This window comes from Nicotiana tomentosiformis, chromosome 12, assembly GCF_000390325.3.
Source record: "Nicotiana tomentosiformis chromosome 12, ASM39032v3, whole genome shotgun sequence".
NCBI lineage: Eukaryota > Viridiplantae > Streptophyta > Magnoliopsida > Solanales > Solanaceae > Nicotiana > Nicotiana tomentosiformis.
In genome coordinates this window covers 33645902-33659412 of record NC_090823.1, presented here as the reverse complement: position 1 = coordinate 33659412, position 13511 = coordinate 33645902, and the positions used below count along the sequence as shown (strand labels likewise).

General features: G+C 39.0%; 1 pseudogene; it reads left to right on the top strand.

Moving 5' to 3' along the window:
* The first annotated feature begins 478 nt into the window (after positions 1-478).
* On the top strand, positions 479-3068 carry LOC138902450 (uncharacterized; annotated as a pseudogene).
* The last annotated feature ends 10443 nt before the right edge of the window (positions 3069-13511 follow it).

Here is a 13511-nt window from a genome sequence, read left to right as displayed (position 1 = left end):
CATTTTAGAAAGGACATGTTGTGCTTTGGCTTGGGTCGCTCAGAAGTTGAGACATTATCTTTTGGCCTATACTACTTACCTCATATCCAGAATGGATCCTCTGAAGTATATTTTCCAAAAGCCAATGCCCACCGGCAGGCTCGCAAAATGGCAAATCCTACTTACAGAGTTCGACATCGTCTATGTCACTCGCACTGCAATGAAAGCACAGGCTTTGGCCGATCATTTGGCAGAGAATCCAGTTGATGATGAGTACAAGCCACTTACCACATACTTCCCAGACGAAGAGGTCAACTCAATAGAGGAAGTAGTTCCAGATGACAACCCTCTATGGAAAATGTATTTTGATGGAGCTGTCAATATCAAAGGAGTTGGGATCGGGGCAATCCTCATCTCACCTATTGGACAGTATTACCCTGCAACAGCCCGACTTCGGTTCTTCTGTACCAATAATACGACAGAATACGAAGCATGTATCATGGGTTTGAAAATGGCCCTCGATCTGGATGTGCATGAACTATTGGTTATGGGAGATTCTGACTTGCTTATCCGGCAAGACCAAGGTGAATGGGAGACTCGAGACATCAAGATTATTCCATACAGACAATGTGTACAAGATTTGAGCAAAAGATTCAAATCCATCGAGTTCAGGTACATTCCCAGGTTTCACAACGAGCTAGCAGATACTTTGGCTACTTTAGCCTCGATGCTCCCTTATCCGGGAAACACCCATATCGATCCACTAGAAATCCAAGTTCGGAATCAACACGGTTACTGCAATACAATTGAGACAGAACCAGATGGTGAACCATGGTATCATGACATAAAATGATTCCTGAAAATGAGAGAATACCCAGAGCACGCTAAGGGAGATCAAAAAAGAACTATAAGGAGGCTCGCCAGCGGTTTCTTCCTGAGTGGGGAAATTTTGTACAAAAGGACCCCACATTTGAACTTGTTGAGATGCGTAGATACAACAGAAGCTGAGCGGATCATGAGTGAAGTACATTCGGGGGTATGCGGACCTCACATGAATGGATATGTTTTGGTGAAGAAGATTCTACGGGCAGGGTATTATTGGCTTACAATGAAGCGAGATTGCTTCAGTTTTGTTTGCAAGTGTCACCAATGCCAGATTCATGGTGACCTGATTCACTCGCCACCTTCAGAGTTGCATCCCATGTCCTCTCCTTGGCCTTTCGTTGCTTGGGGAATGGATGTTATTGGGCCAATTTAGCCAAAGGATTCAAATGGGCATAGAGTCATTTTGGTTGCAATTGATTACTTCACCAAGTGGGTGGAAGCCGTCACTTTCAAAGCAGTCACCAAGAAAGCAGTGGTAGACTTTGTTCATTCCAACATCATCTGCCGCTTTGGTATCCCAAATACCATTATCACTGACAATGCAGCCAATCTCAATAGTCATTTGATGAAGGAGGTATGCGAGCAATTTAAAATTATGCATCGCCATTCTACCCCTTACCGGCCAAAAGCCAATGGAGCCGTTGAAGCGGCGAACAAGAACATCAAGAAGATTCTTAGGAAAATGATCCAAGGCTCGAGACAATGGCATGAAAAGTTGCCTTTTTCTCTTCTGGGATACCGCACGACTGCTCGCACATCGGTTGGTGCAACTCCTTATCTGTTGGTATATGGGACAGAAGTTGTAATACCGACTGAAGTCAAAATTCCCTCTCTCCGGATCATTGTGGAGTCGGAGATTGAAGATGCAGAATGGGTAAAGACCCGATTAGAACAACTAATGTTGATTGATGAGAAACGGCTAGCAGCAGTGTGCTTTGGCCAGTTATACCAGCAAAGAATGGCACGCGCTTACAACAAGAAAGTGCGCCCAAGGTACTTCGAGGTAGGCCAACTCGTCCTGAAACGCATTCTTCCACACCAAGTAGAAGCTAAAGGAAAGTTCGCCCCAAACTGGAAAGGACCCTACATCATCAAGAAAGTGTTACCAAAAGGGGCCTTGCACTTGGTAGACGAAGAAGGACGGGTACCAGATATGACTATTAATGCAAATGCAGTCAAAAGATATTATGTCTGATATATACCCACTGTGAAACTTTTGCGCATGATTTTCTTAGATCAAGATGACGAAGGCTACCATTGCTCGCTATTCCAAGAAAGTGTCACCCTTTTGTTACCCCTTTTAAGTTGTATTTTTCTTCTTCCTTTGTTTTCCACTTTTTGGAACATGTGTACTTGAGCAAATTTTCTGAGTCATTGAACTACGTCCGACCTGATTCCGAAAGGATACGTAGGTAGCCTTACCCTGGGTTCGGTCCCATTGAAACAAAAATCCATATTCCCAATACTCCAAAACTGGGGCAGAAGTTAGTTTTTATCTTACGGTTTTTCCTGTGGAAACAGTTCCAAAAGTTGTAATTCAGTTCAAGTTTCCTTTTGCCTTTTCTTGTTAAGAACTTCTGATCGATCTTTGAGAATACTTGAAGTCCCCTTGCCAGGGGCATTGGCCAACCTTCCGCGTGTCGTATCTTTTAAAAAAAAAAAAAAAAAAAAGAGAGTCTTATCGGTGAAAACCCATATGGGCACTGTAAGGCGACATTGATTAGAGAAATGAGAGAGGTCAGTTAGCGAAAACCCATAAAGGGCGCTACTAGCCGAATGAGGGTCTTCGATGCTCCAGCATGAGCACAACTAAGACAGTTGCAAGATGAGCGTTTACGATGTATTTTGTGAATTAGACAGCTCAGACAGATCATGCGTCCAGTCCAAAATGCATGTCATGATTCATTGAAGTCGGCACATATCTCCAGATAAGTCTCCTTATTTCTTTCCCCGAAAGGGACACCTTTTATTTAGACACAATTCCTTTTTCATTTCCAATTGCTCTTCTATTCTTTTCCATAATTTTTTCTAGATTCCCTTCCGGTCTAATCTTTCATCCAAAGCAAAGCAAAAATGGCTGCAAAACTGGCTACAGCTTCCCCGTAATACCAAGCATAATTTGGAGCATATACGGCATTGACGAAGGCAGGAATCCATATGTTATCTCTTTTGATAAGGCGGACAAAGTGTCTCAAAGAAACTGAAAAGGTCGCTTAAGCAAGACTTGCTTCATGGGAAAAGTTGATAAGCACTACAAACAAACATTGGTTCTAGGTGAAAGACCACTAAGTTTGATTTTAAAGGAAAATTTCCTTGCCTTAGGGACAAGGATTAGCGGTACCATGGACATCCGGGTATGAAACAGCCAGGGGCACCGTCAGAAAGACAATGTCTCTAGAAAGCAATACAGAGTATTCGGGAACCTCGGTATCACACTAACAAAATCAGTTCTTCGACAGCGGAGGGGTGAATTCAAACTACTAAGGGCATCAAGGCCACAAACCGACCACCACTTTAAAAACTCACGAATCTTTCTTTGTTTGAAGCAGGATCAAAGCAGTGCAGAATGGCGATTCTTAAAGGACGAATATCACCAAAGGTAAGTTTCCTCAAAATCTACACTTTTCTTTATTTGCAGCATGCATCACTACTATTCATACCTCCCATTTTTGTAGCTTAACCTAGGTAGAACCTTTTCGCCTAGGGGGATCCAGCTCATAGTTCCGGGTAGAAGTACTCTTCGCCCAGGTTTTTTTTTCGTAGCTTAACCCAGGTAGAACCTTTTCGCCTAGGGGGATCCAGCTTATAGTTCCGGGTAGAAGTACTCTTCGCTCAGGATGTTTTACGTAGCTTAACTCGGGTAGAACCTTTTCGCCGAGGGGGATCCAGCTTATAGTTCCGGGTAGAAGTACTCTTCGCTCAGGATGTTTTACGTAGCTTAACTCGGGTAGAACCATTTCGCCTAGGGGGATCCAGCTCATAGTTCCGGGTAGAAGTACTCTTCGCTCAGGTTATTTTCGTAGCTTAACCCAGGTAGAACATTTTTGCCTAGGGGGATCCAGCTTGTAGTTCCGGGTAGAAGTACTCTTCGCTTAGGTTATTTTCGTAGCTTAACCCAGGTAGAACCTTTTCGCCTAGGGGGATCCAGCTTATAGTTCCGGGTAGAAGTACTCTTCGCTCAGGATGTTTTACGTAGCTTAACTCGGGTAGAACCATTTCGCCTAAGGGGATCCAGCTCATAGTTCCGGGTAGAAGTACTCTTTGCTCAGGTTATTTTCGCAGCTTAACCCAGGTAGAACCTTTTCGCCTAGGGGGATCCAGCTTGTAGTTCCGGGTAGAAGTACTCTTCGCTCAGGTTATTTTTGTAGCTTAACCCAGGTAGAACCTTTTCGCCTAGGGGGATCCAGCTTATAGTTCCGGGTAGAAGTACTCTTCGCTCAGGATGTTTTACGTAGCTTAACTCGGGTAGAACCATTTCGCCTAGGGGGATCCAGCTCATAGTTCCGGGTAGAAGTACTCTTCGCTCAGGTTATTTTCGTAGCTTAACCCAGGTAGAACCTTTTTCGCCTAGGGGGATCCAGCTCATAGTCCCGGGCAGAAGTACTCTTCGTTCAGGTTACATTTCGTAGCTTAACCCAGGTAGAACCTTTTTCGCCTAGGGGGATCCAGCTCATAGTTCCGAGTAGAAGTACTCTTGGCTCAGGTTATTTTTGTAGCTTAACCCAGGTAGAACCTTTTTCGCCTAGGGGGATCCAGCTCATAGTTCCGGGTAGAAGTACTCTTCGCTCAGGATGTTTTATGTAGCTTAACTCGGGTAGAACCATTTCGCCTAGGGGGATCCAGCTCATAGTTCCGGGTAGAAGTACTCTTCGCTCATGTTGTTTTTCATAGATCTTAACTCGGGTAGAACCATTTCGCCTAGGGGGATCCAGCTCATAGTTCCGGGTAGAAGTACTCTTTGTCCAGTCTTGTTTTTCATAGTTTAACCCAGGTAGAACTTTTTCGCCAAGGGGATTCAACATTCTTTTCCCCAGTAATATAGGGCATCAACCCTTGGTTACATTTCCTTTTAAGTAATACAGGGCGCCAACCCCTGGTTATATTTTTCTCTTTAGTAATACAGGGCGCCAACCCCTGGTTACATTTCCTTCTCAGTTCTACAGGGCACCAATCCCTGGTTATATTTCCTTTTCAGTAATACAGGGCACCAACCCTTGGTTACATTTCCTTTTCAGTATAGGCTACACCAATCCCTAGCTGTGTTATCCAACATAGGATAATTCATTCCCTAGTTGATTTGAGCTTAAATGCATGGTACACCACTCCCTGATATCATTGTCAATATAGGGTTTCCCATTACCTTGCCACATTTTCCCAACATAAGGTACACCAATACTTAGTTGAGACATTCTTTTGGGATCATGACCTTTTCAGGATACACCATTCCCGTTTTTTTTATTTATTTCTTTCAATAAAGAAGTAGTTTAGAATTTTGTTACAATAACTCACGAAATTTTCCTAGTGAAAACTGGGGCAGAAAAATTTCGTTCGTTTGTTTGTTGTGATGTCTGATCAGGTTTTACCTCAAGACACAGTATTCGAGAAGAACAAAAGAAAAAGTCTCAATCAAAAATAAAGAAAAGAAAAAGAAAAGAAAGGGAATCCACATGCAGAAGCAGATGGAAAGGATACAGACTATTCAAGACATGACTGAAGTTACGAGCTTCATATTTCCCGTTTTGCTCAGAAGAAGCCGTAGAAGAATGAACTAGCACTTACAGCTAGCAAGCATCAAGGTTCAGATCAGAGTTTGCATGAACAACCAGTCAAAATTCAAGATCAAGCTCCAAAAGACTTATAGATAGGAATCTTGTAACTCATAGTTGATAGGCTTGTTTAGTTTCTTTCAATTTTGATGTAATAGCAAGACCACGGACCAGAGCCTCAACGGAACCTCACTTGACTCTCCAACTCATATTCTATCACTTTCCTTGAACTACACGTGACCTGATTCCCTTATAACCCGGGATATGTAGGCTGTCGAAAACCAGGACTCGATTGTACCTTTTTCTTTTATTTTCGTCCTCTCTTGAGTAATGATATGGTCAAAATTTAGTCACACGGCTCACTTTATCTTTGCCTGAAAACTTTTAATGTTTCCAAGCAAAGAGGGGCATGCTGTGAGCACCTAATTTTTTACCGTATTTGAATATTTCCCGCTCCCATCTTCCCACGCGTGTCCCCACTTTACTTTGTCCCCCGCGCGTGTCCCCACCATACCTTGTCCCCTCCCCACCTTACCTTGTCCCCCCATGCTTGTCCCCTCCCCACCATACCTTGTCCCCCCCATGCTTGTCCCCTGCCCACCTTACCTTGTCCCCCCATGCTTGTCCCCTCCCCACCATACCTTGTCCCCCCACATGCCTAAAATCAGCCAAAAACAAAAACCAAACAACCTTAAAAAGACCAGTTTTTTTCAGTTCAAAAAAAAAGGTGGGAAAAAATAGCCGAAAATCACTCTAAAAACGGCTCCAAAAATACCTGAAAAATAGCCCCTTTCCAGCAAAAATTCGTTGCAAAAATAGCCAAAAAAGGTGACAAAAATCAGCAAGAAAAAAGCCATTTTCCTAGCAAAAAAATATAGTCCGGAAACCAGCCAAAAACCACCACAAAGCACCACCCAAAACAACTCCAAACCCAACTGAAACTGACCGTGATACAACAAAAAAAAAATTAAAAAAAAATACAGCAGCATTCGTTTCCAAAATCGAGCTGCGTCGCACCACATGAACCATCCAAAATTGTTCGTTTCCACCACTGTCAAAACCCAGATGATGTTCGAGTTTAGAGAGGTTCGTTCAAGGTGAGTTTTTCCCGGTCATTTGAGCCCCGGTCGAGGTGCTTGTATGCGGTCTTGTTCATTTTCGAGTTTCAAGTTGTTAGACAAGCAAGGTTCGAATTAAGTTTAAAGGTCTGTTTCTTTATCATCTCTCTTTAGAAATGTTTTGGGACCTAAACGCGTTCTTTGTGATTAGATTATTCAATGAACTGATTCGAGACTTGATTTGGTCAGATTATGATTTGCATGTTACCTTATGATATTGTCATTTATCTGAGTTAAATTAAAAGCCTTGTGTGGGTTCATTTTGAGTTTATTTTGCAAATATTACTTTCAGTTTGATATATAACAAAATAAGGAAACATGAGTAATTTAGTTACAATAAGAGAAAGAAAAATGGCACTGCCCATAAATTTGATAATGGAACTGGCCCCAAATTTTAATTAAAGATTAATAATGAGTGGGCATACTTGTAGTTTGAATGAATTAACTAGCATGCGCCATAGTAGAGTCGGCTCTTTTAGGCCCAATTCTTAATAGTAATAGTTGGCCCACTTCCGTTATATACCAAAGCTTGTCCATTTCCTCTATGACAAAAGTAACTGACATATATTAATTACAAAAGCTCAATCACAATTCTTCCACAGTAATCCCATCGTCCATGATCTTGACTTTACATCAAATTCCAATTTGGAAGAAGAATCATAAACGCATATTAGTTGCTTTAGGGGTATTAATAAATTATCGTGACTATGGGTACGATTCCCGTGATATAGTCATGATACGTAAATCCAAATTCAAGTGCGTGTTTCACGCGACTTGACCACAACTTGAAATAATTAAAACAAACACGTTGTGAATCGCAGGTGCGTTTCCCGTGGCGTGGATTGCAATGTGTACAAAAACGACAAGTGTATGACATCGTAGCCTGTTCAAAAATAACTCCATAAATACTATTAAAAAAAGCGATTGAGTTAAATTATTAAAAGCGGCTTTAAAAGGTAAAAATGCACAATAGGTCTCAAATATGTATTAAATCAGATAATTAAGCCAAGTTGTAGTCAATAAAGCGACCGTGCTAGAACCACGGAACTCGGGGAATGCCTTACACCTTCTCCCCGGTCAACAGAATTCCTTACCCGGACTTTGTTTTTCGCGAACCAATAATAATAGAGTCAAACCTTCCTTTGACTAGGGATTCAAATAAAAGGTGACTTGGAACACCCCAAAACTCAATTCCAAGTGGCGACTCTGTAAGTAAAATAATCCCTACTCAAATTTGTCACTTTAATTGAAGAAACTCTTTAACCCACCATCCACAATCAATAACACAAATATCTTTTTTGGGGGTAGAAAAGAGGTGTGACACCAACTAACATCTCTCTTCGGTAAGAGCTTAGGGGTGCCAAGTATCTTATCTACCCTTTCTTGGTGTTCTTTCATTTGGTCCCGAAGTGTTTTGTTCTCATTCTCAATCTCCTCCATCCTTTTCAGAATGGTTGCAAGAGTGTCGTCACCTGCACTACTAACGACATTGTGAGTAATACCTGTCGTCAGAGGAGGAAGTTGATCATGTTGCTCGTCCGCTGGTGGTACAACGCAAGTCCTCGCATTTTTTGTAGTCGCGTTTCGAACGGGCTTATGGAGGACACCGGTTAGCGTGTCGGTTAGCCAAGCTTCAAGAAGCGTTTTTACTGCCGGTGGTGTCTCTTCCACTACGGATGTGGAGGGTCCCTTACCAAGAGATTTTGTGATGCTACAGTGAGGAGGGGGCGACCCACCTCGCCTGGGGGAGGCGTTAGGTGTTGCGTCCTCGTCCACTGCTTCAGAGCTCTCATTGATGATATTCATGAGGTTGGTTGGGAGGTTACTCGTTATTCTCGTTCTTTCTTCTCTATTACCTGCCATATTAGATCTGTGTATACAAAGAAAAAGGATCTTGTTCTTGTTTTTTTTTTCTTTTTTTTATGTTAGTGATTCGTGTTAGTTATAGATCTAGAGGAAACTAAAAATTTAACTAAGAAATTCCCACAGACGGCGCCAAATTATTTGACCAAAAGTATAACTTTCGGTTGAAACTATTATATTTATGTAATAATGGGTTAAACTTAGTTAATGATAATATCTCTATATGGGAATCCTGAGAGAGTGGATAAGGTGGGACAGATCCAATAGGAAGTTGACAATAACAAGTATTAAATATTCGTAAAGTATGAGCAATAATGAAAGAGTAACTGATAATAAATAGCAATAAATGACATTTAAATAAATAAGAGGAGTGATTCACCCAATATAATAAAGAATGGATTAGATGATTGTTTCCTCTGACAATAATGAGTGACAGATAAATCCAAGACATTTCGAACTATTCTCGGATCTGATAGAAAAGTGTGGAATAATATGAACAAGGATCTTGATCAAAAGGTGATGTTTGTATCTTTTCTAGAGAGAGAATCTTCTTCGAGAAAAATGTTCTTATCGGATTAATATTACATAACCCTTTGTCCTTATCTTTCTCCTCCTTATATGGGACACACCCCTAGTAAATCATAATAGTACATGTACAAAGAATATTCTTTTGAATATTTCCTCTATTGTCCTATTCTAAAAACTAGTTGTTACGATTCCTTCCGCAGACTTCATCCTCGAATATTATAGGCATCCCGATCACGAATTTCGTCATTTCCTGATCGACCTCAGCTGATTTTTTCTCAATACTTTCTCGTCCTAAATATTTCGTAGTAGATTTCGACCTATACAATATTACATATGATTACGTGTTTCTTGAGTTACAAGGTTTTTAGGGCCGACAAAATAGAGTTGTAAAGTTTCCAAAATTTGTTTCTTTTTTTCTTTATCCTATATTGTAATTTGTAACAAATTGATTACCACTATTCCAAGTAATCTTACTAATTGCTGTTAATTAATAGGTACGAATTTGATGAGAAGTTCACATATCTCTATAAGATTTCCAGCATCAAAACTCCAGTTACTCATTAAGGTAATCACGGCTTTCACAAAGGGCTCACAAGTCGATTTATTAATATTCCAACATCCTTGTTCACCTTTCTGAGCTATTAATAAAATATATCAATGTAAGTCAGCGAAAAAACTTGAGCTCCTAAACAGGATAAAGGATAACAATTCAGTTTCAATTGCTATCGTTAAACATTGAGCAAATCTTAACCCCAAAGCGCATTTAACTGGAAATAATTCGAATTAAAATCACGATTAAGTAATACGATTCATAAAGCGCAATCATCATGATAGTATGCAACTATAATTCGCAATTCGGCGACTTATAAATGCAATTACTAATTGTGTACATTTGGGGGGAGGAGGGGGGGGGGGGGATGAATACTCTTTCTCACACTAGCGAGCATATGAGGAAAGCCCTCCTGCATTTTGTACAGCGGGCCATGCCTGCAGGGGCGGAGCTACAGTAGTGGGGGCGGGTTCGGGCGAACCTAGTAACTTTTTCCGGAACCCTGTATTTGTATTGAAATATTTACTAAATCTATATAAATATATACTGCCGAACCCAGTAACAAAAGGGGTCTTTGTTTGACGGTAAGGGTTGTGGGTTCGTTGGAAAAGATGGGAGTTCGATTCCCCTTGAAAGCAATGTTTTATTTTAAAATTTAGAACTCACACACTTAAATCTCTAGCTCCGCCTCTGCATGCCTGTGATGAATTAATAGTCAAGCTTGAGGAAATGGTTGCACAAGAAATGATTGGACATCCATTTCATAAATTAGGTGATTCGTCACGATTGACATGATAATTAATATTAATTGTAAAGCACGTTTAAGTTGCAAGTTGTAGCATGGTAGTTCGAGGTAAAGAAACTGTCATCCTACTCCGGCTGCATGTGTGTATATCCACTTTGGGATACAATGAAATATATATTGTACTTTGAGAAGTGTAGCTAGTACAAAAGAAATATGTTGTGAATACAATGTTGCTTTGCCATTTTAACATGAAAGGTGTGATGTGAATACCTTTGTTTGCTAATAAGCCCCAAACGAAGGATAAAAGGAGATTAGAGGCACAGGAGATGGAGCACCCCTTTTTTCTTCCTAGAAGGGTAAGTTGACCCTTGTGAAAGTTTTTTATTTATTTATTTTTAATGTTGGTGGCACCAAAAGCTTTATCAAGTATACATCATTCTCATCTCATCTCGATTGATATTTGAGAAATACTATTTTCCGAATAGACCTTTATACTTTAGGCCTATATTTCACGGTTGAAGAACATTGTTTAATGTACCAATTGAATTTTTCTCTCATTTAGCTATGCCAATAAAACAAATTGGGTCAAGTCTCAAGCATAAATCGGAAGATTGACAAGATTAAAGGTGTGTTTGGTATGAAGGAAAATATTTTTCTAGAAAATGAATGGTTTTATCACTTATTTTTTCTTGTTTGGTTGATGAGTGAAAACTTTTTTCCGTATTTTCTTGTGTTTGGTTGGAAACATAGAGACTTGGGGGGGGGGGAGGGGAGTAGCAAAAAAAAAAATTTATATCGTGAAAAGAAAATACTCATTTGTTGAAATGAAACAAAATACTATATCTATAACATGAAAATAAAGTACTATTAATAATATTTTTATTTAGGGTAGGGGTGGAGTGGGGTGGGGCGGGAGTAGTGGAGGGGGCAGAATTTTCACTAAGGGGGTTTAAAAAAGAAAGAAAGTGAAAAAATAAAAAGATATTGTGCCTAGTGGGAATTGAACCAGTGACTTCATAAAGATTTGAACCCCCTTGACCACAGAGCTATGCTTTTGGGCTTTGTCAAGGAGATTCACAACAAAATATATAGAGGTAGAAAATATATTTTGCCTTATATATACGGTATAATTTCTCGGCAAATGGGGTTCGGGTGAACCCCCTTCCGCCCCCCTAAATCCGCCCCTGGGCGAGGGTGGGTGGAGTTGGGGTGGGGTAGTGGGGTGGGGTGGTAGGGGTTGGTGGGGATGAGGAATGGGGGGAAGGTTGGAAAATAGTTTTGGAAAATGTTTTCGCTTCTCTTGATAAGGAAAATATTTTCCTCCAATTGGAGGAAAATGAACTTACGAGGAAAATATTTTTCAAAACATTTAAGCCAATCAAACATGAAAAAATTGGAAAACATTTTCCGAAAAATATTTTCTTTCGTACCAAACACACCCTAAGTAAATAATTCGTTTAAGTATTCTTTGTAGGAACGTGGGTGGAAGATGTTTGGTGATAAAAGTATTCTACCTTGCCGAAAGAAAAAAAAAACTAGAAACGAAAAATATGTCATTTTTCTAATCTATAACTTTGGTGATAAACAGAAATTTTCTCCCTTTGATCAGATTTTAAAAATGCTTATTATATCCTAAATGATAACCCTCGACTTTGTATATTTTTTAAATATAATGTTACTTTCTTTCTTTTCTAATCTACGTTGTTACTCACTGTATAATAAATCATACTTTATTTTTCAGAGTAAACAAGTAAATAACTAAACAATCAAATATTTGTAGTTAATACTTTAAATAATAAAAGAACTTCGAATAACAAAATATTATTTTAATATATAAATAAAGTTGCTCATATCAGTAATCTATATATTATTAAAAAGAGTAAGAAAATGCATATACGTTATATTAAAAGAAGAGTAGTGAAGTTGATGAAACGTCGTACTAGTAATGAAGTAATACTGAATAGTGGATCATGTAATAACGAAAAATAAGAAACAACATAGACACATAGTTAATCAATAACTATACGATTTGTTTTCCTTAGTTTCAATTTTGATATTGAGTTCATTGCACTAACACACAAGTTAAAACTTTGTTAAAGCAATATGTATTATCTAATGTGTTTAAAAAGCCAGATCACAATTTTACATGACTAATATATTTTTTACTCCACTAATTTTTGAACAAGTGCGTTGCAAGTATATTTCATACCAAATAACACTAAATGGTGTTGCTTAAGAAAAATTTGTAAAAACAACAATAGATGATTTGATGAATACTCAGAAGAAGTAATTAACAAAGGAGAAATAGAACTTACCTGGCCTGTTAAATTTGCAATTTTAATGCTTTCCTCTGTTTTTCTTCCCTTTGTTTTGCATATGTGACTTTGAATCCAGATTGTAAGATAAAATGAAGTTGGAAGAAGTTTTCTAATGATAATGGATATACATATTACTTATTTAAAAGTTCATTCACATAAGCTGCTGATAACTTTCTTAACAAATAATGAAGAGAGCAATGATTGGCAAAGCAAACCAAAAGTTAGCTAAGAGGTGAGAAGGCTTATGTTGAGATCAAACATTATTGTAAAAATAGCACGGGCTAATCAGTTTTCGGACTGGTAATTCAAAAATGTCAACATTTGCAAAATCATTGAAAACTAGTCACTATTTTGCTGCAACACGGAAAGTTCCAGCATAATATACTGGAGATTGGTGCATATGCGTATGAACTTCCGCATATTATGCTGGAATTCCAGTACACGAAAAGTTCCAGCATAATATACTGGAGATTGGAGCACATGTGTATGAACTTCCAGCATATTATGTTGGACGAGTAACTCCATCATAATATACTGGAGTTCCAGCATAATATACTAGAATTCCAGTATATTATGATGGAAGTTCACATGTAAAAAATTCAAACTCCAGTATATTATGCTGGAATATTTTCTGAATTTTTTAACAGTGTTTTCGTTTAGATTTATCTTTACATGAAAAATAGCTAAATTTCGATTAATTTTGAAACTGTGGCTATTTTTCAATTATCACTTGTAAAACTGTCTATTTTTGAATTTCAC